Here is a 27,969-nt window from a genome sequence, read left to right as displayed (position 1 = left end):
ACTGCCTAGATGTGGGAGAAGATGCTGGAGAGTATATTAAAACTTGGGGTAGTAAACTCAATAACCTTTAAAGTTCTTTCAACCTCTGAGATTCTATTATTCCCCCAAACTGATTTATCTTTTATTGTTATAAACACAGACTTCTGTGACATGTTTACTCAAGATGTCTCTGTCTGACATTTTATATTTTTCCAAATGTCACACTATTATCAATTATATATGAAGCTCCCATTAGTTTATATGGTGGAAAATTTGCCCAAAGTAAGAGAATTTCATATATTTTTGAGATTTTGAATTTTTGGATTTATATGGAGTATTAAATATAATTTACTATGATAACTTCCCATTTCTGCACTACTGACTCAGAAAGTGAAAGAGGCCATAGACGATATTTTAGTTCACAGCCTTAAAAAAATATTAATGAAGTCTTAGCTTTGGCATCAGAATGCCATGTAGGGACTAACAGCTCTTCTCAATAATTTTACTTATTTTAACACCATAATTTATTAACAACAATTACACGGAGCTGTCCTTCCCCTGATGTACTGCACCAAACTAAGTAGGACATAAACACTGAGACCGGGTCACAACAGCCTCTGTTATTCGTAGAGGGAGGTGATTTCCTGAAGACTGAAATCTCTTTGTATCGCATGTAGCTGAAATTTAAAGCAGGACATATTTGCCAAAAGTCTCAGTCATCAAGAAGAGGTAAGGGACAGTCTCCTTTTTAGAGAGTGGGGGTTTGAGTGCTTCCAAATTAATCTTATGTTGTAAGTATCCTCATTTTGTGCAAACAGAAAAATGGATATTTTTAACATTCATCAAGTGGGCTTCTCCAGGTCACATTTTGGAAGTCATAAGATTTAGAACATTCAGTACAGTTAAGTTTGTATTTTTACAAGTCAGGTAATAAGTTACAATACTCCATCCTAAGTACGTCTCTTGGCACCATGTTTGATTTTCTCTAAATTTTCTACCACCTGTTGAAGAATGATTTTACTTTTTCTAACCACATGATAACTAACCTTCAGTTAAACAGTTCCTTGAACAGGCTTTCATGACTCTGCTTTCTTACATCAATCAGATCTGCTGTTGTCCAGTAGTAACTGGGGATGTAGATAATATAGCTCAGACCAGGATTGGGGTAGATAATGATGAAGGGAAAGGTCATGAACTACCTTATGCTTTCATGATGTGAGTTGGCACTGTTTTAGCTTCCTTCTTGAAATTTCTTCTCTTGAATTGTATTTGAGGCTAAGTGGTTCATTTGTGGCTCTTTAGAAACATAAAAAGGATTACTCTTTTTAAAAATAAAAATTTAAAAAAAGAACAAATTAAGTGTCCACAGAAAATTCCAGAAGCTTATTTAATTTTAACTTTTAAAATCACCTCCATCATAGTGGCAACACAGCATTCTGAAGCCAGTCAGCTGTGTCTGAATCTCAGCTTACCTTTATTATTTGTGCGGTTGGGGGAAAAGTTAATGAACCGTTTTGTGTCTTTGTTTCCTCCTCCATAAAATGGGATATAAAGAGCACATAGCTCATTGGGATGGTGTGAGGATTCAGGGACTATGCAAAGCACACAAAGTGATGACTGACACATTTAGCACACTGGAAAATGCATGATTTCTCACCGTGGTTAAACTGAAACAAACCAAACTCAATCTTGTGGTTATCTTTCTAAAAACTCCAATGAAGAGCAAGTGAATGGAAAATAAAAGGGCTTCATTACACAAAAGAAATATAAGTACCTACTATAAGCAAAGTCTGACACCAGGCAGAGAGGCTGAGAAGTACTAGATATAGTTCCAAGTGTTAATTAATATAAGATAGAGTGAGGAGATGAAAGGGACAGATAGCCTGCAGTCCTACAAGGAGGCTTATTTATGGATTTTCCGTGGCACCCTGTGCATCTGTCTCTCATGACACTTATTCCTTGGGTCATCATTGCCTGCCTTCAAGGTGATCCTCTGCCTGTGAGCTATGGACTTTGTTTGTTTGGTTTGTTTTGTTTTCTCTCCAGTACCTAGCACAGTTCCTGGAGGAAAATAGGTGTTCAATATATATTGGATTGGGGAGTAATGAATAAATGCATGAATCCTTTCAAAATAGGATGGATAGGAGGGCATTCACGGAAGAAATGGGATTTAATCTGGGCTTGAATAATAGAATTTACCTAAGAGCAGAGCTGCCAGATAAAATACAGCAGGTCCAGTTCAGTTTGAACTTCAGATAAACCACAAATAAGAGTTCAAGTGTAAGTATGTCCCATGCAATATTTGGGATATACTTATACTGAAAAATGATTTATTGTTTAAATTTGAATTTCAGATAAACAATGAGTCTTTTTTAGTACATATTTCCCAATGTTGCATGGAATATACTTATTACTAAAAAAAAAATATTTATCTGAAATTCAAACTGAACTGGATGCCCTGTATTTTATTTGCAATATCTGGCAATCCTAATAAGAGGAATAGAGAATAGAAGGAATTTTAAGTTAAGGAAATGGCAAGAGAAAAAGGGGGAGGCATTTTGCTTTTAAGAAAATATGAGTCTTCGAGTAGGAATATCTGAAAGGAGAATTGTGATAGAGGACAGTGCCTGAAATAGTCCCTTTTCCTTGCTGATTTTCTTTAAAAATGTAAATTCCAGTTTCTAAACACCCTTCACCTAACCTTGTTCTCTGCACACGCCCCTCCTCGCCCCCGCCCCCCCAACCCCCTCCAGCCAGCAAGGAAGTGCCATTTAAGGTAGAAGACAAAGGGTTTCTAAGACACTTAACTCTTTGGTCATTGAACCTGGAAGTATACCTTAAATGTCACCGACTGTATCACAGATAGGTACATGGGTATGAGTTCAGGAAATAAGTAAGTTACAATAAACATCCATTTAGACATTTCAGATGGCTTTACTGGAGCTCTTTAATGTAGAAACCGACCATATTGTTTTCTTTAGATAGACTCAACTCTGGACTTTGACAGGTGCTCTGTAAGTCAGATGGAAGTCTTCCCTTTGCTTTTTCAGTTTACTTATTATAGGAGACAGCTTGAGCTCACTCTCCCAAGGTCAGCATTTCTCCCTCCCTCCCTCCCTCCTTCCCTCTCTTCTTGCCTTTATTCTTTCTTTCCAACTAGTTCAGTGATTCAATGTCTTTTAAAGAATCAGGAAACAAAAAATATTGACAATTTTTATCTTTATCACACTGTCTATATTATCATCTGTTTATTATAATATGCTGGGCTCTGATGAACCTTATAAAAATCCATTTAAACAAAAATAGCACATCCTTCTAGGTGCTCCTGTTGAGAAACAAGATGACACCTTTGAGATGGCTCTCAAATGAACATTCCTTTGCTTTGTACTTAACATAGTGACTGCTAAGTCACGGTACCCAGCTGGCCTCATTAAAGTCATTCTTCTCATCTTTTCCACCTTCCCACTTTTTAAAAAAGATTTATTTATTTATTTGAGAGAGAAAGGGAGAGAGAGAGTGCATACATGCACAAGCAGGGTGAGGGCAGGGGGAGAGGGAGACAGAGGATTCCAGCAGACCACCCGCTGAGCCGAAGGCTGAGCTCCATACCACAACCCTGAGATCATGACCTGAGCAGAAATCAAGAGTCGGATGCTAAATCAACTGAGCCAGGTGCCCATCCACCTTCCTGCTTTTTGACCTTAAGGCATTTAAGAGGCACAGATCCAGAGAGAAGAAACCACGGAGACTGAGAAGCCAGGCTCAGGGAGGACAAAGAGATATGATTTATTTTCTATAAGCATCCAGAACTTCTTCTTATGAAGCCTAATTTTATTATTCTACATTCGTGAAGTGAATTGTTTACAATGAAAAAAGGGAGAGAACGCTGAATTTTGTGGGGATGAAAGACTAGAGATAAACCAAAGGATAATTGAGAAGTATGGTCTCAAAGTCTAATAATATAACCTGGCTTTTAAAATTTTATTTTATTCTTATGGAGCCATAGCCTCGTGCAGTATGCAGGTTATCTGAGAACATGAGGTGCTTTTGGACTTTCCCCTGAAAATGTAAAAAACATGAAGATTAAATACAAGGCCTGGTTCTCCATTTTTTGTTGCTCTTTCTGCTTTTTTGGCTTTTGGCACATACACAGCATATTGAGAATACTGTTCATTGCCAGTAACAGGAACAAAACCAGGGGAAAAGAAATATTAAGTTGATACAGTCAGTAATATTTGCAAAATAAAATAAATTTAAATAAATATAAAGTAAATCAAAGGATATTTATCCACAATACAATCTTTAATTCAACATGAAAAATATTTACTCAGTGCTTTCGGCATGCCAAGCTCTGTTCTAGGCCTGGCAGGGGATACAATGACACAGTCTCTACCCTCAAGGTGAATATGGCTTGATGGTGGCAAAGGAAACAATTTAATATGTGAATGATTATAATACAGAGCAGGATGGAATAAGGGCCCAAGGACAGGTACATCCACGGTGCTAGGAGAGGTTAGGTGGAGAGAGATTACATCTTGTTGCAAGAGTTGGAGGACACGGCGATTGTGCTGAGGGAGGAAGTAAAATCTGATATGGAAAAGGAACAAGGCTGGGGGAGAGATTGGGAAAGAACTTTCTGGTGGAAATAAGATCACAAGTCATTGAGAAAGATCACTGGGGAACATCAAATACTCCAACCTTGCTGGAGTGTGTTATGTGTGTGGGTCATCAAAGGAGATCAGGCCAGAAAGGTATGTTGAGGCTAACCTCTGAAGGCCTTCAAAAAGGAGGCTGGTGGTAGTAGCCATGGAGAGCCGAGAGCGTTCACCATGCGGGAGCCCACTGCTGGCTTTCAAGGAAGCCTGGCTAGACTCAGGCAGTCAACTCATTGCTGCTTCTGATTTAGGGGTATGATCATTTCTCTTCCAAATGCCTCCTCTGTTCTGGGCTCTCTGGGAAGCAAGAAAGTGGAACAGGAGTAGAGCACATACCAAGGCTGCTCTAGTTGGTGGCACATCTAGTTGGTGGCAAATTTTCTTCCTACTTGAATGTCATGACCGCAACATTTAAAAATATTATTTGTCATTCTTTAAACTGCAAAGTGATGGAAGAAAGACTGAGTTCAAACAAGCTCCAAAGATGAATCTGTGCTGATTTACCTCGTGCCTGGCCAGGATGCCCTCCCAGGATGCACTGGAGTAGGTACCTCCTGTGCACAGGTACCTGCGCATCTTTGTTTAGTCGACTTTGGGAAAGGTGTTATAAGGGAGGCATTGGAGGACGGGTGTCGCATGAAGTTACTCAAGACAGTTAGAAGAGATCTGAGCCAGAGGATAAGTACAAAACCATATCTATGGAGAGTTTGAGAAGGGGGACCATGGAAGTCAAACTTGTCATCACGCCTGGGTACCAGAGAAGATGGAAAGTCTAAAAGTCAGGAGTCAGCTAATGGTGGGGACGATACTGATGAAACATGATGTAATGAGATAAGAATGTCCAGGATCTAGCCCGGTGATGGGTATTAAAGAGGGCACGTACTGCATGGAGCACTGGGTGTTATACGCAAACAATGCATCATGGAACACTACATCCAAAACTAATGATGTAATGTATGGTGATTAACATAACATAATAAATAAATAAAAACAACCACCAAAAAAAAAAAAAAAAAAAAGAATGTCCAGCATCAGGACACCTGGGACATGGTCCTACTGAGACGGGACCTTTGGCTAATAATAATAACTGAGACTTATTTAATATTCACTATGCAATATTGAAGTCTCAGATACTGTAAACTGAATTTCTCTCTCTCTCTGAGGCCTTCTTCAACCTGAAAATGGCATGGGTCATTGCCTGCCTCGGTTCTCTGTGCTTTTCAATGTATCGACACTTAAGTTCTTTCAGCACTTCTGTTTTATGCTCACTCCATAGGTGAAGAGATTGAGGCAGAAGGAGGTGAAGTGACTTGCTCAGGGTCATAGCCTGGAAGTGGTCAAGTTGGAATTCAGCTTACAAAGAAGAACTCTATAGGAAAAAAGGGAATTATGTAGGTAAGTAGTCTAGGAAGTTTAAAAAATAACAAAGCCAACATTTCAATATTAAAGTTTAGAAATGCAGGTAAAAATTGCACATGGATCTCATCAAGCACCCATTGTATTATCATAAATGAATAGTTACTTAGATTAGGAATTTGCAAGATTAAGATTCTGTCTTGGAAACAGATTTTCTTTTAATCAAACTAGATGCATGAGCTTGTTAAAATTGGTGTAGGGGGTCTTTCGTGTAAATGGGTTTGACCCTGTGACTTTGTTGGCCTTGCTACTTTGATTGAAGTCATGCTTAGGCCATAACAGTACAAAGATATTTTTTTCCTCTTCCTGTTTCCAGACAGCTAGACTTTGCCTGCAGCTCTGTAACAGGAACAAATACATTTGTCTCTTCAATAAATGGGCTCTTGGCTACTGGGCATTTGTTTGGAAGGACATTCAGGATGTAAGGCACATCAAGCACGGGGCCCTTGTGCATCTGTGTGAGTCAGCTCTGTAAGGGCGAAGCGCTCATTAAAGAAATGGGTGCCAAAGACAGCTGGGGCATAACTGTGCTTTGGGAGGGGCGCCGAGCCAGGGGAGGGAAACTGCTCCTCTGTGACTATAAAGGGATCCTCGTGTCTGAGAGAAGTAACTGTGCAGTAGTTTCCTGGTTCTTTGAGAGAAACGGTTGGACTCTCTCTCCCTGATAAACCGGACTGGTACTTTGCGCTAACCTCCAAAGGGCCCAGGAGTGTCAAGTTCTTTGCCAGAGTGTCATCTGGCAGAGATAACTGTACATGATAACGATACATCTACAGTGTTCCTTCACAAACTAGGCACTGGGTAAACATGCTTGTTGAATGCATGTTCATTTAACGTTGACTTTTATAGAAAAGCTACTGCTTTGTACAAAGAAATGTCTTCCAGAACTGACCAGTGGAGCCTAGCTCTAAGGCGGCTGTGGAAGCCCATTTGCCCTCTTCTCTAGTCCGTGAGTAGCGATCCTTAAGGCAAGCCTGGGACCATCCTTAAGACAGTGAATTACCAGGCAAATTTCCAGGGACATCAAACTTGCATTATTTCTTTCCCCTTAAGAATTACAGGTCCCTTCCAAAGCTGTGATAATCTCTGTTCTCATGGAGCATGGCTGTCTTTTCTTCTCTACTTCCTTCTCCCGCTGGAACTTTCCATGTAAATTCTCTCACGGCTGCCATCCTCCTTCGGGAGTGAATGACATTCATGAAGAATCCACAGGGGCAGTTGGGTTAGTGGAGGTGGGGTGCAGGAAGTCAATGTTAAACAGTAAACTACATCCCAGAAATGGAAGGTATGGTTGGCCCAGAGGTGAGGCTTATATAAATGAAGTGAGCATGATGGATATGAAATGGTTTAAGCAATTTATTATGAATAAGGCTGTTCTCAAAAGCCTAGACAGAGTAAGATGTGCCACCGCCCTGCCTCCATGCATGTCCTTGGCTCTGGAAACCTTTCCAGTGCAATGCTTTAGCATAATGTACCTTAGGTTGCAGTTGGGACATGAGCTGAAAATGATTGGCTTAGTGAACAACATTGTTTCTTGATCTGATGGCATATCACTTATTATCACTGTGGCAGGTCTCCCTGTTGTCTTCGTTATAACAGGAAGTGCAATTCATTCTTCTTTATTTAGGGAATGAATATTCATTTTTGGGTACACTAATCTCTTTTCTTCTTCTAGTTGACCTATTTCGATGATTGTCTGTTTCTTAGCGTTTCATCTATAAACATGGGTAGTAGAAATAGAAAGGGATCAAACTTAGGTTATTTAAGTGTGGTAGATATTGTGGTAAAGAGAAAATGAAAGGGTTTTGGAAAATAGGATGGAGTTATTAGATCATTAATTTCAGTTATGTTATTACCTATCATCACAAATAATTAAGTCGGCTGTACATAGGAACTTAATAAGACAGAAGCGTTTTTAGTGAATGTCTACTCACAAGGCTTACCTTGCTTGCATGTAAAATATTCATTTTAAACAATAATAATACTATTAATAATCCATCTAAAGTTCTAGTTGTGATCAACAATTAAAATTTATTTTCAATTAAAAGGTTAATTCGACAGCTGAAGTCATATACCTTGAAGTATGAAATTTATGACATAAGCCACTATCTCATTGGATATGCAGGGTAATAACCTCATTAAAACTACCGTGTGAAAAGAGATTCACGTTTCACCAAGCTTAAAGGCAAAGAGAGAGACTAAGTATGAAAAGAAGGCAGTTAGCAGAAAAATGCTCAGATTGACATATTATTTTTATATATCTTGTACCAATAAAATATCAGATGAAAAAGACAAGTTACTTACACAAGTTAGGGCCAGACTCGGGGGAAAGAATCAGGTTATATGATCTAGGGCCTTCGTGATCATAGCTGCAGTGACTTAAATGGCAATGTCAAGAGCTATTGGCTGATTGGTGGTTGGTATAGATTTGTTTGTTTGTTTGTTTTGATTTAGAGAGGAACATTTATTGAACATCTACTGTTCCGAGTAGTAAACCAAAGTGATTTTTCACCTGCTAAATTATTTGATTCTTCTAATAATCTTGCAATTACTGACAAATGAGAACATTTATTTTTGTTAACAGTCACTAATAGATGTAATCAATGTTCTTAGTAGATGCAGTCAGATTGGCCAGATATTGGGATATTGATTATAATATGGAGATACAGATCAGAGGAAACAAATAATATACTAAGATTGTAACTGAACCGACGTGAGTTCGCTTTTTGGTGAGTCAGAAGCTGCACCAGGTGGAGTTATCACACAAAGTGAATTTTATCTGTAGCAAAATAAGGAGATCACAGGGAATAGCTTCCAAAGCCATGACTCCCCAGACAAGGGAGGACGGGCCTCTTTTATTTTGGGTTAGGATGAATATTTAGTTAGGGAAGACTTGTCATTGTATGTTGAGGCGGGCATAAGGTCACACATATGCCTTATGGAAACATGCCTGTACACACATTGTATGTTATGTAAATGAGGCTTGTGTTCTTCCTTGGGTGGAGATTTTAGTATTATAATGAGGTCAAGGTAGGTGCTGGTCACTCTAGAGGTTACTTTACTTGCAGGAGTCAGGGGTTAAACTCAAACAGGTCTGGGTGGTCTGAGCCCATTGGAGGTTTCATCAGGGCAGTTGCTATAGCTTGAGAGGCGGTTTCATTTTCCATTTGCCCAAGTTAAGAGAGAAACTGGAAAGAAGAGCTTAAGGAAAAACATGGGACCAAGGTTGGGGAGTACAAGCAGGTGGGCAGTAAAGGTCAGGTCTTGGGGTCTAGCTGGTGATAAGAGGACTTCAAAGTGCTTTCCTTGACATTATACTCAAATCTAAAACCATGTGTGAGCCATTTTTGATAGTATAATACAATAAGAGGGCTTGTTGGTGATGGTCATTAGTTTAATGATTTTGTAGGATTATTAGCCTCACTCTATTTCACCTACAGACTCCATCCCTAGCAATCTGTCCTGTAAGTATTTATTCTTGGCAACTAAGGAAACCAGGTGTGGTGATTTAAAAATCTTCCCACAAATTCTTTGACACTTTTTTCTTCAAAAAGTAAAATGAAATTTTGCTTCTCTTGAGTGTGGGCCAGACCTAGTGAGTGAGGTGAAAATGATGGTGTGTGACTTCAAAGATTAGGTGTTGAAAGGGATTGCTTCTTTCTCGGTGCTCTCTCTTGGATTACTCACACTAGAGAAAGCCAGTGGTCACATTTTGAGGACACTTAAGCAGCCCCGTGGAGAGATCCACGTGGTGAGGAACTAAGGCATTCTAAGGCCAAGAGTCAATGAGAAACGAGGCCACCTGCCAACAGCCATGTGAGGGTGCCATCTTGAAAGCAGATCTTCCAGCCCCCATCAAGCCTTCAGATGACTGCAGCCCTGGATCATATCTGGGCTGCAACCTCACGAGACACCTTGAGCCAGAGCCAGCCAGCTAAGTCACTTCTGAATTCCTTACCCACAGAAACCATGAGATAATACATGTTTATAGTTTTAAGCCACTAAGTGTTGGATAATTTGTTATACAACAAAAACTAATTAATATACCAAGAGAGGATATATGTGTCAGCACCAATTAATCTGTATTATTGGAAGGAAACAAGTTGGTTTAGCCTGAGAAAACAGAGCCTAAAGTCAAGATTGCATGCCTTTGGTATATTGGAGACACAACCTGAAGGAAGCAAGAGTGAAGGAAAAAGAAAAGTGAGGTGAGGAAGACAGGAAAAAATTCAAGTGGTGCTTAGCAAAGTTGGCCCCAGTTTCTTAGGGTGACATGGTTGATGGCTCAGTCACAGGAGGTGTCTCCAGAAGGGCAGGGAGGTGATATGATACCAATGTGCCTTAGAGCAATCAAGTGGGGAGGAAGGGAGAGGAATTTATCTGCTAGTTTCTTCCTGTCTGTCTTGGGTCAAAGTACTTCCCATGGGGCGTTAACTCTTCACACTCCTTAGTAATATCATTTTGTCACCCTGGACAACTACTGGGAAAGCTAGACTCTCCAAGGGTCTTTTCATGTTGGCTCTGGGTACTGGGACTATGTAGTTCTTACAATGGTGAAGGCACAGAAGCCATGACAAGGCCTGACTCCAGTGCTCTGGAGAGGCTGAGAACCTTGTTGGTGTTTAGAGATGACTGCAGAAATGTGTCTTTACTGGAGCCACTCTGGCCAGGAGACGAAGCAAGGAGCTGAGACCCAGGGGCAGATGGAGCTGAGTGGACATGGGAGATGTGCAAACTGGTCTGGTATCCAATTAAAGACACACCATATTTGTGTATGACGACTAGAGCATTGTCCGAAGATATAAGATTATCCTTGCAGAAGCAGTACCTTGCAGCATGTAGGAGTTTAGTTTCTAGAGTTTGAATCTCTCCTATGCTTCTTAGTTAGGTGACCTTACATACACCGTATAACCTTTGTGGACCTCAGTTTTCTTATCTTTAAAATAGAGATAATAATAATACCCACCACCTCAGGAAGTTTAAATGAGTTCATAGACATATAATACTTGCAATAGTGTGTGACACAGAGTAAGTGGTAGATAAGCATTGGCTATTCCTGATATTACTGCCTGCCAGGAGCTCATGCATCTGAAGAACCGATAGACAACAGCGCAAAACATGAAACTAGTAAGTGAGGGGACAAAAGCCCTTACAGTGAATAGAGATCAAAGCCAGATTAATAATTTTGCATTTGAAGGCATGTGTGTAATTAGAGTGGCAAATTAACCACTGCATGCTTCTCTTAATTTGTATTTGGGAATGCAAATGTGTTAGATTCTTACTACTCTTTCTGACTCTGTGATGACTGATTGGTTGAGAGTATAGAAATATAACACATTTGTTAGCTACCATCTATGTGCCAGGAATTGCGAAAGTTCTTTCCGCATGCTGATTTGTAGACTGGCCAAGGGGGAAAGTCCACATCTTTTATGCTCTATTACTAATCTAGTTGGACTTGGGATATGGTCTAGTTAAAAATCCCCAAATCAAAAACCAAGTAAAGAAGTAAATAGGAATCAGGGTAGAGTTCCCAGATCGGCCTTAATCCACATAGGTCTACATTGGAAGAAAGCAGGGACAGTGATGAGGGAACACCGACAGTAAAAAGAAACTGAATTCTGCCGGCCAATCACACCTGGAAAGCTGGTAGCCTGGGGTGGGGAGTGAAGAAGAAACCTTGTATCCATTCAACAAGTATTACATGCTAATGCTCATTCCATACCAGGCATCCTGCTAGATTCAGGTTCTACAAATAGGAAAGACAAAAATTCTCCACCTCATTGTGGTCTAGTGGGGTGTTGAAGAGTAATTTTAAACATGCTTCTATTTCAATGACAAGGTGTATAATAATTGTTTATACAAGTGCGCATAAAAGTGACGTGGGACTCACCTTCCTCTGTAATCAACTATGACACTGGTCAATATGTGGGAAATACTGTTTTCAGCTATTTGTCAATAGGCAGCACAGTCGGAAGAAAGAAGGCTAACAATGTGAATCCTAAAGTTGTCTCAGATTTCCTGCCTGAGACTGCGGTTTGGACCTCAGTGCAGGGAGAGGGAATACAGCCAGGACGTGCCCGGTGTGCTGACCTAAGACAGAGGAGGGGGTAGCTGGAATCTGTAGAGCAGACTGCTGAAGAAGGAAGTGCTGGGAGGAAGAGCTCCAGAAGTCTGCACGTAGGTCTGTCCTTGATCTTTGGCTGACCACTAACCGCATAGGCAAAGGATGAAACTCCACAAGGCTGGGCCAAGGACAACCAGTACAGACTGTGAATGAATAATTCCCAGAGCTGACACAGCACTAGGAGACATCGAATTTCTGACAAGTCAGAAGGAATACCTGGGGCATTCGGTCAAGGCTCCAGAAGGTCATGCCTGCCTTAGCAGAGACTCCACGAGTTCCTGCCTCAGCCCTAGAGCTAAAATAGCCCCAGGATTAAGATTATTCTGAATCTACAGTCGTAGAGCCTAAAAACAAGTATCTAGAGGATCTAATTGCTATTTTAGTACCTGCCAGAACAAACACAATACTCCTTAAGGAAGACAACCAAATACTCTAACATAATATTCACAAAATCCACCATCCAGTGAAAAATTATTAGATACGAAAAGAAGCAAAAAACATCTGACCCATAATTGGGGAGGGGGGGGAGAAGTCCATAGAGATAGGTCTAGAAATGACAGAGATGATGGAAGTAACAGACAGGAACTTTAAAGCTGCTACCAGAAATATGCTCAAAGATTTAAAAGAAAACACGAATACAGCAAGAATAGAAATTAAAGATGGAAAAAGAACCAAATGTAATTAGAAAGCTGAAAAAATACAATATCCAAAATACAAAATTAACTCGACGGGCTTGCTAGCGAATTGGACCCTGCAGAAATCCAGGTCAGAGACCTTGAAAATAGCCATACAAACTGTCTGCACTAAAGCACAGAAGACCATGATTTCAGTAATTATCACAAATCTATGAGATATACACCCATGTCATCCCCATTTTGTAGGTGAGGAGGCTGAGGCGTGAGGCTGTGAGGAAATTTGGAAAAGGTCACACTGTTGCAAGTGTGGGGTCAGGGAGTATGCTGGGGCGTAGGGGCAAGAGGCAGGGAACACAGACCCTCAGGAGGAAGTGAGTGTTGCCTGCCCTGAGTCTGGGGGAGCTATTTTGCTCCTCAGGGAAGGAAGGAGTGGCATTCAGGCACAGGAAGAAGCATGAAAATGCAGGAGGCCTTTTTTCTTGTATTTTAGTTTCCCCAGATAGCTAGAAAACCGTGCAGATTTTGTAGAGAACCAAGTGGGTTTTACCCACCTCAGAAAATATTCCCTTCCTTCTTCCTCACTCTCTTTGTGATGTGAACTTTTTTTAAAAAGAGATTTTATTTATTTATTTGAAAGAGAGAGAGAGCACAAGCAGGGGCGTGGCGGGGTGGGTGGGGAGCAGGGAGAAGCAGACTCCCTGCTGAGCAGGGAGCCCTATGCAACTTGCAACTCTGGGGCAAGATCCCAGGACCCCAGGACCCCAGGATCATGACCTGAGCCAAAGGCAGACGCTCAACGGACTGAGCCACTCAGGCGTCGCCTGTGATGTGAACCTTAGATATTCTCTCTGGCTTCCAAATTCCTTCACTGAGCCCAGCAAGCCTGGTGTGGGGGAGAGCCACCTTCTTCACTGGCCGTGTTCTCTGTGTGCTTGCTGGAGTGTTCCTTGTGCCCTACATCTGGCTCAATTTGTACAAATATTCTCACACAGCAGGTTCAAATATTGAAGAATTTCCATGCTTAGTCTGGCTCCCTCTGAACCTAAAGGAGAAGAAATATCTTTTATATGGGATTTTTTTTTTCTCAAATTTTTTTTCCTCAGCTCAAAATTTGTAAAATTTCAAAATCAGATGTAATATCATAGTTTTGAGATCTTTATCCCAAGTTGCTCAGAATACATAAAATCTATTACCTCTTGCTATGAGCAGCATTGTGTCCCTTCTCACTCCAAATTCATATGTTGAAGCCCTAACCCCTAATGTGACTGTACCTGGAGATGGGGCCTTTAGGAAGTAATTAAGGTTCAGTGAAGTCATGAGGGTGTGGCTCTGATCTGATGTGATTGTTGTCCTTATAAGATGAGACACCAGAGAGCTCTCCCCTTCTCCCTTTCTCTCTCTGTAGAATGGAGATCCTCCCCCATCCAATAGCTATAATAATATATACAGATATATCGTAATATGTAGATATTATTATACCTGTCAGTTTCTATAAGGAGAAACCGAGGGTCAGGGTGGCTCGGTAACTAGTGGACAAGTAAATGTTAGGGGAGGTCTGCTGCAGCCCAAGGCCTGTGCTTTGAGCCACCACGTTATACCGCATCACACCCACGAATCCGAATTTTGGAAGCAACATTTCATTATCTGCCTTTCAGCTGCAGCATATCTCTTCTTCATCCTGCTCTGTGTCTGAACGTCTGGTGGAGCACGTGGAGGCCTGTGGAGACCGATGCTGTTGATCCATGTCATCTCCTCCGAGCACCAGTTGGCCAGGCATCCTGGGACACCAGGGACACACAGGTGGCCCCTGACAGTCCCCTGACGGGGTGGTGAGTAGCGTGAGACAGCCGTTGGCTTTGAATCTGCTTGCAGTGCCACCAACACTTTGTCATCTGTCTAAACCCAGCTTTGTTAGTCAGACTGTCACTTATTGAGGGGCCGTGGGCTGAGACACACACCACGGCGGTCACCTGGTAGCTTCAGTAGCGACGAAGGTAGGGAGTGTTCTCTGGGCACCGAAGACAGTCTAGACCACAGTGAAGCAGACAGCTGCCCGCCTGGAGACAAAAGGGAGAAAATAGGAGGCGATGAGGCGAACTGCTTTTGAAAGTGTTTTCAAGAGTAGAGACTTGAAGTTAGCTTAGGCATCCATGGTCTTCCAAAAATCGCATGCAAACGTGTGTGTGTATGTACCTATGGAGTACCATTGGAAACATTTTTTTTTTAAATTTTTAAAGTTGTCTGTAACTTATATAAAGTAAGGGACTCCTGCTTCAACAAGAAGAGCCACACCTTGTCACATCTGAATTCAGGTTTTACTTGTTGAACTAAAGCAATTATTAGTCCCAGGGATAGACATTTAGAGAGACGCAGGCACCATTCCTGTTGGAATCAGAAAAAGCTAAAATTTAAATACTAGAAGCAGTGAAAACACAAGCCGGCAGAGTTCCTGCCCTCTCATGATTTACATCTTGGGCTGTCAGCCCCTGTGGAGCAAAATACGAGATCCATTGCAAGATTCTACCTTTGTGGGGCACCTGGGTGGTTCAGTCAGTTAAGCGTCTACCTTCAGCTCAGGTCACGATCTCAGGGTCCTTGGATCGAGTCCCGTGTCGGGCTCCCTGCTCAGCAGGGAGCCTGCTTCTCCCTCTCCCTCTGCCTGCCGCTCTGCCTACTTGTGCTCTCTCTCTCTCTGTCAAATAAATAAATAAAATCTTTAAAAGCCATTAAAAAAGGATTCTACCTTTGCTATCTTTATATAACTATATACTATAGCATATATATCCCCATACTCATCATATACACACACATATCTCACACACACACACACACACACACATTATACACACATTCCTGAGTGTCTGGGTCTTCCCATGCATGTGTGTAGAAGCACTACTGCGGGACACATACAATACATCTAGGCTTCTCTCCCATTTCTCCCAGGCACACCCCTGCCACCCTGTGAAACAGTGGTCGGGTGAGCTGACTGGAGTGTCCCGGCAAAGGACAGCGATGTGAACTAACTAGTTCAAAGTCCCCCCTCAGGTCTGGGAGAGAGCCTCTGCGGCCTCTGTAGTTGAAACTCGTCATTTCCCAGGCAGGGTTGGCCCTCCCAGAGCAGAGCGTGTCATGGGATGAAGGGAGGCTGACACACGAAATGAAGGGGCTTGGGCTGGGCCGGTTGGTAAGCGTGCGCGTTGTGCATCGCAGGAGAACTTATTTCTCCTAAGGACAATCTTTAACTTCAGCAATATGTCCTAAAGATGTCTTACAAGGGCAATCAAGATTTAGCCAGGGGGCTAAGTGGGAGGAAGTTATAATGTACAAGGTGAGTCTTTTGAGACTCTGAAAAACCCATTAACGGAGAAGTTATTAATGTCTTTTTTTATGCAGCTATAGTGCAGAGGCAGACCCCAAAGAAACCAATCCACATTATGAAACATTTTATAGAAATCCATTTTTAAAAATAGGAGAATGCTCTAAATGGAGTCTGGAGGTGGGAACCGAATACATGCCTGGCCCCCTGGGCCGGCTGCAGATTTTCTAAAGAATAAAGGGAAATTCTCCTTAGCCTTCACTTTGAGACAAAGAAATAGAAGGAAATCTCCTACTGTAAAATTTGATTATCTTTTCTATTTTTCTTGCTCTCATATTTAATTTTCTCCCTTTCTCTCTTGTACTTCCCCTCCCCAAACCTAATATCTTCAGGCCTCCGTTAACTTGAATTTAACTTTAAAAATATCAAATTGTTAAGCCTTCATTAGGCATAGATGTGATATATGGTTAAGGGAGTTCCTCTAAGAATGGTAGAATATTCTTACCCAGGTAGAAGAAAAGGGTAGGTTTTTCATCATGAACATGAAGCCTCTGAACTATTATCAGAGGGAAAGAATAAACATAGAAATGCTTTCTTCCACAGAGGTGACCTAGAGGAGGGGTATTCTGGAGAGAGGGTCACAGACTGGGTCAAAGCCAGGAAGGAGTGAGCCTGCTGCCCACAGTGTGTAGACGCCTGACCAGGCAACATTCCTTGTGATCACAGCAGGTGAGCTGGCGAAGGCTAATGCTGGAGACCAAGTGTGCGGGGGTCACAGTGGAGGACCTGTGGATCCGTGAACCGTGCCCTGACGCCGCAGTGTGTTCTGACCAGATCTTTTAATGCTCTTGAGAAACGTCTCTTTAAATGATAAGATGCACACAGGCACAAAGAAGTGCATGAAACAAGGAAATCAACCGTTCAGCAAATGCAAAAATGTTTACTGAATCCAGTTCTTTTAATTCTTAGGGCATAGTGATAAGTAGAAAAGTATTAAAACCAAATAAATACGAAATAGAATTTTAAAAATCTGCACTTGAATTTGCTCAGTGTTGGTCCCGTTGTCGCTGCATGCTTTTGTGCCTTCATAATATCTTTAAACGCAAACCCAGAGGGAAATATCTCAGGTAAAAAGCCTGTTGGTGACCCAGAAGATGATGTTTTTGTGAGGATTCATCACGGCCCGCTGGTTTGGGGATAGAAGGGGGGGTATTCAGGCAAAAGTTTAGCTGGATGGTCTGATAAATCACTATTTTTACTTATTAAAAGAGAGTGTTGGAATCAGGGATCCCTTTATTTTATTTTTTAAAAAAGATTATTTACTTACTTATTTGAGAGAGACACTGAGCATGAGAGAGTGAGCTTGAGCGGGGAGAGGGGCAGAGGGGGAGGGAGAGGGAGAAGCAGACTCCGTGCTGAGCAAAGAGCCCCACGTGGGACTCTATCTCACGACCCTGAGATCATGACCTGACCCAAAATCAAGAGTCAGAGGCTTCCAGGAGTCAGAGTCTTAACAGACTGAGCCACCCAGGTGCCCCAAAGACATCTAAATATATATATTTTTAACTTTTTAAAGTGATCTCGGGCGCCTGGGTGGCTCAGTCATTAAGCGTCTACCTTCGGCTCAGGTTAAGATCCCAGGGTCCTGGGATCAAGTCCCACATCGGGCTCCCTGCTCAGCAGGAAGCCTGCTTCTCCCTCTCCCACTCCCCCTGCTTGTGTTCCTGCTCTCGCTATCTCTCTGTGTCAAATAAATAAAATATTTAAAAAAAAAGTGATCTCAACACCCCGCCTAGGGGTCAAACTCACAACTCCGAGATTAAGAGTCGAATGCTCTTCTGACTAAGCCAGCCAGGTGCCCCATAAGTGATGCCTTTAGCTCTCAAATCCTCAGACAGTAGCAATTTCTTACTTGATCCTTATTTTTCATAAAAGAATAACCTTTACCTTTTCTCTTTATCTAGAAGTTAATTTGTCTTCTACTCCAAGTTCTGTTTTTTTCCCCTCTCTTCTTCTTCTTTGCTTTTCCCTTTCTTCCCCTTAATTTTCTTTTCTTAGAGACTGAAAAAAAAAATAAAAAAGAAAGAGAAACTTCCTTTTGGTTACAACTGAAGTTAAAACACAGATATGAGGGCGCCTGGGTGGCTCAGTTGGTTGGGCGACTGCCTTCGGCTCAGGTCATGATCCTGGAGTCCCGGGATCGAGTCCCGCATCGGGCTCCCTGGTCAGCAGGGAGTCTGCTTCTCCCTCTGACCCTCTTCCCTCTCGCGCTATCTCTCATTCTCTCTCTCTCTCTCAAATAAATAAATAAAATCTTTAAAAAAAAAACACAGATATGAGAGAGATTACCTTTAATAGTTTGAGCTGTGCTGGAGAGTTTAAAGAGGATGTTTCTGACTCAATTGAATTTTAAACTTACCGAGGTGGGTTTTAACCTTTTATTGAGAATCTGATAAAAGCTGTTTCCACCTCTGCTCACCCCCCGCACAATTTTGCATCTAGTAACAGGAAACCATCTTTCTCTCAAAACCCTCTTGGGGAGCTTAGTTTAGGAACGCTTTGCATACACAGGGATTGAAGGTAGACCAGGGATGGGAGATGGTCCACGCACATGTCGAGTTCGTTTAAAGCACAAGCGCTGTTTCTTTTTTCTCTTTTGCTTTTTTGACTCCCCTCCATAACCTGCAACCTTCACATGGGGGCAGTTCACAGTTTTGTCAGGTGGCTAGTTGGACACAGCACGTGTGTCGTCCTCTGTGCTCCTTGGAGAGGGGCGATTGCCCCCGCTGCAGGCCACTCAGCTGGGAAAGGCCTCTTGCAGATTTCAAGCTGCAGGGGAAATGCAAACCAGGCTTCTGGGCTCCGAAATAGTAATAAAACATGGCCAGGAGTGCAGCTGTGTGTAGGCCTCCCCATTGAAAACCTTTTTATTTTATGAGATATCCTAAATTGCCTGCTCTGAGTTTTATAGGATGATAAGTCAGAAATCTCAGATTCTACCTACCGTGTGGAAAGTATGGGGACGGAGCTCAGGTGGACGTTTGGTGGTTGTCTCTAGCACAGCGGGGATTCCTTACACGGTAGTCAGTATTCTGGGGAGATAAAAGTTTGTAAACTCTGGATTTGGGGGGGGGGGGTTGACCAGCAGTCTGTGGTTGGAATGCTACGACTCCAGGAAGTGTGCCTGCATGTGTGTGAAGCGTACATGTGTGACATGTTCCCCTGCCAGGCTCTCTCTGCTGCCAGGGTTCATCACATTTAAGTCTTCAAGTAAAAGAATGAGAACTTAAGACATTAAAATAGCACCCAATATTACTCAAACGTCTCGTTCAGCAGGGTAACTTTTAGGAGGTAAAGATATCTTTCTTAAGAACGAAACGGTTTCATTTTGCACCTTCAAAATGTCAACAATGATCAGTATAATTCCTCTTGTATCTCCTAACGCTCGAAATAAATGCACAGAGGAAAACAAAGTCCTTTTTGTTGAAAGAACATCCTTGTAAACACTACCCATCATGAGGTTTGGGGGTACCCCTCAAGGGTTCCACAGTGTAATGATTGAGAGAAGATTCTCTTTTCATTTTTTACCCTGGGGAATGGTATGATTTGCCTGAATTCTGCAACTTGGACTTTTTGATTTTGAAATGGGATAAGAGTTCTCACATACAGACGTGGGTGAGAAGGGGGTCATCCTAAGAGGCCAAGTGCACCCCTGTTGTTTGGACTAGAGTCCCCATAGTGATGATCCTCCGGACTCTGGGCCACTGAGGAACTGAGGCCTGTTCTTGGAGACTTCCTGCTATGCCACCTGCAAGTCTGGACGGAAGGATCATTGATCCGATTGATCAAAGATCCTCCTCTTGGTGACCTCCTTCGATCCCAAATTGTCACCACCTTTGCTCTGAGCACTGCCCTACTAGCAGTGCCATGGGAAATATGGCAGAGAGGGAAATGAGGTCATTTTCTCCTGCTCCTGCTTTGTTCATTCTCCCAAGATGGCTCTCCTTGGTAAGCTGCATTAGTGGAGCCAGATGGTTGTGTTAGTTTCCTCTTGCTGCTATAACAAATGACCACACACTTAATGAGGTCAAATGAGGAACAAATGTGGACTTTGGTAAGGAGGCACTCTATTCGAAAGGATTATTACAAGAGAGGTGGAGCGACTATTGCAATAGGGAGAACATTCTGTCCCTGAGATCTGTAAGCATCTCCAAGTTCAGGCAGCAGAAGACTTCTCTTTTTAAGAAAGAGTGAATAAGGCTATTGGTAGAACCGGGTGTGTGCAGTGGGGTGATAGGACAATAGATCAGAGAGGGTTTTACCCTGAGGTTGGCCTATTCTTAAGAGAGGACATTGAGGAGGGCGTCTGGTTGAGGCTGGGTCAAAGTTCAGGGACATGGAGGAAGGAGAGAAACTTAACTGATGTTTGGTTAATGTGGATTTTGCTCTAATTGTCAATGTGGTCCAACAGTCCACTCAATCACGTATGAGGCCAAGAACAGGGATTTGGAGGGTCCGTGTCTGGCCTTGTCTCAGGCAAACAAGAAGGGTATCCTTGTGTCGTATCTAAGTCACTCAGGGAAGAGGGGATTCTTTGCTGTTTCCCAGAGCACAAAATAGCAGTATGAGTTTTTCAACATTGGCTGTTTTTCAGGATGACAGGGCTTTGGTAAAATTCAAAGTTGTCAGGGTCTTAAAACAATGCAAATGTATTATCTTACCTTCAGGAAGATGGAAGTCTGACATGGGTATCACTGGATTAAAGTCATGGTGTTGGCAGGCTTGTGTTCCCTTCTGGAGGCTCCAGGGGAGGATATATTCTCTTGAATTTTTTCAGCTTCTAGAGGCTACAGCATTCCTTGGATTGTGGCTCCTTCCAGTCTCCAAAGCCAGCAATGGCTGGTAGAGTTGTCCTCATGTTACCTCACCTTGACACTGACCTTCCTGCCTTGCTCTTCCACCTGCATAATCCAGGATAATCTTCCTATGTTGAAGTCAGTTGATTAGCAATCTTAATTCCATCTACAACCTCAATCCCCTTATGCTACATAAAGTAACATATTCCCAGGTTCCAGGAAATAAGACTTGGATGTCTTTGGGGGTTATTATTTGCCTAGCACTTGAATAATTTGTGGAAGGTACAAAAAGACCTATTTTCCCAAACACTGCTTTTTTGAGTACTTAGAATTTTTTTGACTTGAGGCAGCAGCTCTCAGACTTTTTCATCTTGGGTCCTTTCTACATTCTTAAAATTCTTAAGGACCCCAAAGAACTTTAGTTTATGTGGGCTCTATCTATTGATATGTACTGCATTAGGAATTAAAACAGAAAATTTTAAACACAGTTATTTATTAATTCATTTTAAGTGTCCATAATAAATGTATTGCATGTTAATATGAATAACATTTTAATTAAAAATAAACATATTTTCTAAAACAAAATTTTAGTGAGAAAAGTGGCATTGCTTTACATTTTTGTAAATCTCTTTGTCTGATTTGATCAAAGACAGCTGAGTCTCATATTTGATTCTTCAATTTCTTGTAATATGCTGTTTTGGTTGAAGTATCTGTGTAATATCCAGCCTCACACAGATATGTAGTTGGAAAATGGGGGGGGAGGGGGTGTTTCAATTATAGATAATTGTGGGTATACTTCTTTGATACTACACCAGAATTTGACAAGTGAGACAGGTGGTGGTTTTTAAAAGGTTAATTGCAATGTGGAATATGAAAACACATCAATGAGCTTTTTGTAATCTATTACTCTAATATCCAATGGTCTTGCACTTTGACTAGATCTTTTACTCATGCATGATTTTATAATCCCATTCATGATGATTTGGAAAATATTAATTCATAGAGTTATGAAGATCTTCCAATTATCAAATTTTTAGTACGTCAAAAAATCACACTTGTTAATATCACTGCTAATTTTATCAGAAAAAAACTAAGTTTTAGAGACACCTGGGTGGCTCAGTTAGTTAAGTGTCTGCCTTCGGCTCAGGTCATGATCCTGGGGTCCTGGGATGGAGTCCAGCATTGGGCTCCCTGCTCAGCGGGGAGCTTGCTTCTCCCTCTGCCTGCAGCTCCCCCTGCTTGTGCTCTCTCTCTCTGACTAATAAATAAATAAAATCTTAAAAAAAATGGTCCAATATTAAAAAAAACAAACACAACAACTAAGTTTTGAAAAGCTCACATTGACAATATGAGATTTTTAAATTTCTATTTTTTTCTTGAAAGGTCAAATTTTATTACTGGCAACAAATCTGCCTTTTCCCCCGTGTGGGCACTTGCACTAACGGTGCAAAACCAGCAGTGAATAAAAGTGCCAGTGCCTGCCCATGAATCGTGGCCGTGACCGCAAACTGGACGTTCTTCCCCATCCCACACAGCGGAAGCAAAGAAACGAAAGTCATTCTCATTTAAACAGGTTCATGATGAAATAGCAAAAATTATTATTTTTTATTAAATCTCCAGCCTTTAGTAAACATGTTTTTAAAACTATTCCTGAGTAATGAAAGGACAAGTACATATATTGACTTTTGCTATGGACCAAAATTTGATGGTCATCCCCAGGAAAAGACCTTGTGCTGTTGTTTGAATTGTGAGATTTTTTTTTTTTTTGGTGGACTTGAAAGAATGGTGGACAAACTATGGCTTATTTAGACTTGGGTATTTGGCAGATATTTTCTTAAAAAATTGAGCTCAATAGGTTAATCACTTCAAGGAGAATAATGAACAGTGAGAAAGGCAAACGATATCTCAGCATTATTATAAAAGTGATTTGGTCATATGGACCGCTAAAGTTCTTGGGGACTTCCCGGGTTGCTGAAAATAGTCTTGGAGAACCTTTATATTTTTATCTATAGTAGGAAATGAACAGTATGACCTTTGCTTACGTTAGTACCACCATGTTTATCAGATTATGCAGTTACCAGATTGCCTTTGCCATGAGAGAACCAGGCAGGACATAGGCACGTTATGTTTAGGAAATTGGAATCAGAAAAGGTTTGGAGAATGAATGGGACCCAAGATAGCAAGATAGAAGGACCCAAATTATCTGCCACTGTTAAGATACCCTAAGTAGCCAGGAACCAGCCTGAAGGCAGCAGGTTCCTAGTGAAGTTGAAAGGGGAAGGGAAACTCCGGACAGGAAAGATTCGTCTTTGCTCACTTTGCCTGACCTTTTGCTGAGCTTCTTGGGACGCGTGTTTCTTTATAGAGAGTGGAGAGAATGAGGTCTAGCTCATAGTTTGATTGTCAGGGTTCAATGAGAGAGTGAGTATAACTTGATGGGCTCAGGGTGGGCGCTCAGTAATGGAACCGTCATGGGTATGACTTCGTGAGCTTGTACTGTGCCTCTTGCCTCTCCAGATCTTTGTGCAGACAGTGCTCATGGTTGTTCTGATACCTGTGGTGTTTAGAACCCGCATGCGCCAGACCAACCACGCCTTCTTCTTCCTGGACCCCGACTCTGCATCACACCATGGGTTTGTCCCATCCTAGCTCACTCCTTATTACCTCTGCCCCAGGTGACTCCCGGTCTGGTGACATACACTCTTCGGTGCTCCTTTGAGCGGGGGTTCGCCCCCTGGATCAAGGGCAGTGCACCCTCCTGGGCTAGCAGACCTTTGTCTTTACCAATTAGCTGGTGGCTTGGAGCAAGCCAGGATCTTCCCATGCCGAGGTGATTTGTACTTTTCAGATGTAGGGTCAGAAGTCCCCTTTTAGTGGACTAACTATCGTTTATCATAGAATTTAATCTTGAAGCTATATTCTCCTCATGAAGGAAGTATTAGTCACATTGTAGAGATTGTCGATAACGATGCCACAATTCTACTAACTGCCAAAGTGCCAAGCGCTTTGCAGATGCTGTCTCATTTAATCTTCCCGAGCCCCTGCCTAGGAGTTGTGGTGATGCCCTTTTAATGAGAGCCTGGTGTTCTGCGGGACACTGCTAGCTTTGAGGAAAGTTGGATTTCCAATCCAGGTCTGTCTCATTTTTACAACACGTTGCCCCTTTTTCCAGAGACAAGTGTGTTGCTGTGATTTCACCTACCTAGTACAGGCACAATTAAAATTCAAGTTTCCTTCCATGGAGTGCTTTTCATCTTTGTTAGCTGCATCGTCGATGTGCTCTGGCTAGCTCATCCCGAAGTCAGATGCTACCCACTTCAAGCAATAAATACAATGCAGCCCCGAGGGAGTTTATTTATTCCAGCAGCCAGGTGTTCAGGCCTCAATACCTCTTCCTGAACCAGAAAAGTAGTGTTTTCCTATTTGTCTCTCTTCAACTAATCTGAAATTCTTCTGGCATTATCTGTAACTGCTGAGTCTTAATGCTGCCTTTCAAACTTTAATCAGCTACACGAGGCAGATGTGCTGTCTCCTGTGAATTTCTCGTCACTTATAAGTGCCAGTTTGTAGTTTTAATATCATCTCAAATGTCAGGGTTCTGGCATGATTCTAATTTTAGTCCCTTTCTCTCTTTTCTGCATTGTTTATAGAAATGGCATAAGCATGCCCCCCCACCCCCCTCTGGTAGGAGCATGCAAAGCATTTGGTCACATGTGTCTTGGAGTTCTGAGTTCATCTGGCTCCTTGAAGACGTTTTAACTTTCTTTTTAATCTCAAGGGAGATTACCTTATCGACAAGAGATGTTTAGTTGGTTCCTACGAGCAGATGTTGGAAGAGCAGGATATGCTCTATTATACTGGTTTTCATGCTTTTGATTCCTTGGCACTTTGGAGTCATGGATATTATTAAACTGTAATTAATGAGCTGTTGGGCTTATTGAATGTTGTAGTTTGCCTGTAATTCGGCTTCATCAAATAGCGTTTTCCTTCCCCTTGTAGCATGAGTCCAGGATGGTCTGGTGCTTCTGTGATGTCCCCCGTCTTAGCCTCCTCCCGTCATTTTCCTCCCATCCTTACCTTACGGTTTTTGTCTTCCCTCTCATCACCTCGTGGTTGTAAGACAGAGGCTCCAGCTCCAGCTCCAGCTTCATATTCATGCTTCAGGCTGGGGGGAGAGGGAGAGCCAGCCGCGTGCCTCCTTCAGAGACTCTATCTGTCCTTATTGGGGAGGAGATGGCGTCTCCAGGGGTTTCTGCCTCCCTCACATGGGGTCAGAAGGATCTTGTGACCCTGTTCCCATCCCCTGCACCCCCTACTCATGCAAGGAAGGCTGTGAGAATATTTTCAGCAGCACAGATTGCTGCCCTGAACAAAACTGGGATTCTTTCGGAAGCAATGGGAGGGATACTGGTGTACAATCTGCCCAAGATATCCGTCATCACTTAATCCCCTCCTGAGCCTAATGATCAATCCTTCTTTCATCTGGCCCTGCCTTTGGGTAGTTTTGGTGTTCTAGTTTCTGATATATGCTTCCCTAGACTCTCAGTGTTTTTCTCATTAACCTTATGCCATTTCTCACTCCTATTCCTTAACAGGTTGCCTGTAATTTGGTACAAGACCCTCAGTATCTGGACTCCATCTTCGGGGCTGTGTGGTGCATTGCCCTACCTCTATCTGTGGTTCTTCATTCTGGGAACAAGACACATTCCAGGCTTGTCTCATACCCATTAGCCTCCTCGTTTTCCAGTCCATGTTTTCATATTGAGCCTCAGTATCTGAATTTTTATCGGATCCAGCCCCTTACAACCTCAGCCCTTCTACCACCCATTCTGAAGTTGGCTGTGTTCTTTGGACCATTGGAAAGCTATATATCCCATAACCTATAAATACCTCTTAGAAAGTCTCAAAAGCTTTAAGCAGTGGTCCTCCCTGGAGACCACAAAAGGAGGGACTCATGCCAAGTGTTTTCTATATTATGTGCATAAACTCTGAGTACACTCTAACCATGTGCCCTGAACTTAATGTATTTGAATTGTCAGGAGGACCTGGGAGAGGCTCAGATTGAGGATTTGCCCTCTAGTCATTGCTGCTATTCTGGTATGACCTTGGTCAGGGAGGGCTGATGCAATTATTTGGACAGGAAATCTGAATTAGTAATTTTCTCTCCAAGTAGGATGACTGCTGGGTAGAAACTTTGGATTCTGGAGGTAGAAGGGGACCTGGACACCCCTGGTCAAATGCCTATGTTTCACAGATGAGGACACCTTGCTTTAGGGAGAATGAGCTATTAGAAGTCATATTGGTAATCCGGACAGGTCTAAGCTTGGAACCCAAGTGTTTTCATGCCTGGTCATAGAGCTTTGCCCCTATATTATTTTTTAGGGGAAAGGCTTTGTCCTTCTGCCCTGTCCCCTCCACTTAGGAATGCTGGGACAACCAAGAAGACTGACTAGCTGAAGGAGAAGCAGGTACCAACAGGTAGCATCGAAACAGTTTTGTGAAGACATTAAAGGATCTCAATCAAATCTTATATCTTCTATCACGTTTAGCGCCTTAGTCTCCCCTCCTTCTGCACTTAAACTGTATTTTGTTACTGTGTGTTACATCATTGTAGTAGCTTTGTGTAATTAACTTGTAAGGGAAAAAAAAAGATGTTGGGTTTCAAAGGAAAGTCAGAAATGTGTTTAATTCACCTTAGTGAATGTATTTAGGGCAAAATCTTCCATATACAGACAGATCAATCACATCACAGATTTTCTTAATTGCACTATACTCTTGAGTGCAATTAAAAGCATTGGTGCTGCCCTGTTTAATGCTTATATTCTAAGACTTCATTAGCAGTTACTATGGATGGAGTCCTAAGCGTGAGAAAGTGCTTTTCAAAGATACAGAGACCTGGGTCCCACTTCCCTTCTCTACACCCTTCAGATTCTGGATTAATGAGTCTCAAGTGTGTGCTGGGCATTGGAATTATTAGAAGATAATGAAGCAAATAGTAACAACAACAAGACAAACTCCCCAGGTGATGCTAAAGTGCAGTCAGGGAAGAGATGCACATTTTCATGTGTTATCAAAACATTACTTAGATTTAAGGAATCAATTTTTATGACCTTTAATATGTATTTTATTTTTCTATGTGAAATTCTGTGCATAGATTATTTGGTCTAATTTATCTGAATACAGACTTGTGTTATCCGTGATAAATGTAGATAATGCGCTTGGTGATATCTCTTCTACAATCACGGTTTGCTATAACTGCTTTTTAGGGCAAATGAATCAATCAGACTTTATGGAGGGAAAGCTGGACTGAGAGCATAAGTAGAAAAAAGGTGGTCAGATTTCATGTGTCATTAAATGATTCAAATCATTATTTAACAAAAATAATTAGTTCTTGGCAGATAATGATAGTTTTTCCTCAATATCCATTCTACCTTCTTCTTTAATCATAGAACTTCCAAATGCTAGCTGGGAACATCATTTCCCAGGATAAAGATGAAATTCCCTAATCTCTTTCACAGCTGGTATGGCCATATAATTAAATTCTAGCCAAAGTGCTTGAACAGAGTGGTATAGGCATCTTCCAGTAAGGATCCTTAAAGGGAGGGAGGATACACTTCTGCCCTTTTCTTTTCCCTTCTGGACACGTTGCTAGAGCTGAGGCAGCCAGCCATCTTGATCCACAGGGTCTCTGCCATGGGGCAAGAATAGCGGAGATCCCACGGATTGTGGAGCCATCATACTTTGTCTATCTGAGAGAGAGTAAATTACTTCTTGCTTCAGCCACTGTTATTTTGTGTTTTCTGTCTCCTTAAGCTCAAACCAAATTCATTGCCCATTCTGAATTATAGTTGGATGTGTCACTGTTGATTAGGAGAGAAGCATAGTAAACAGAGGGTCTGACTAAGTCTCTAACTGTATTCTGAAAATATTAGGGACTAAGAAAGCCCATTTGATGCTGTTGATACTTTTCCGGAGTATCGATTCTTCA

At 41.9% G+C, this 27,969-nt stretch overlaps 1 long non-coding RNA gene across 2 annotated transcripts in view; it reads left to right on the top strand.

The window, feature by feature from the left end:
- Window positions 1-27,969, top strand: part of LOC113920741 — a 120,056-nt gene that overhangs the window by 79,759 nt on the left and 12,328 nt on the right. For both annotated transcript variants that reach the window (XR_003519360.1, XR_003519359.1), the window contains 2 exons: window positions 5,911-6,029; window positions 14,465-14,638. This is a non-coding gene — a long non-coding RNA (uncharacterized LOC113920741). The remainder of the gene's footprint in view (window positions 1-5,910; window positions 6,030-14,464; window positions 14,639-27,969) is intronic.

This window comes from Zalophus californianus, chromosome 3, assembly GCF_009762305.2.
Source record: "Zalophus californianus isolate mZalCal1 chromosome 3, mZalCal1.pri.v2, whole genome shotgun sequence".
Taxonomy (NCBI): Eukaryota; Metazoa; Chordata; class Mammalia; order Carnivora; family Otariidae; genus Zalophus; species Zalophus californianus.
This window is presented reverse-complemented; position numbering and strand designations above follow the sequence as displayed.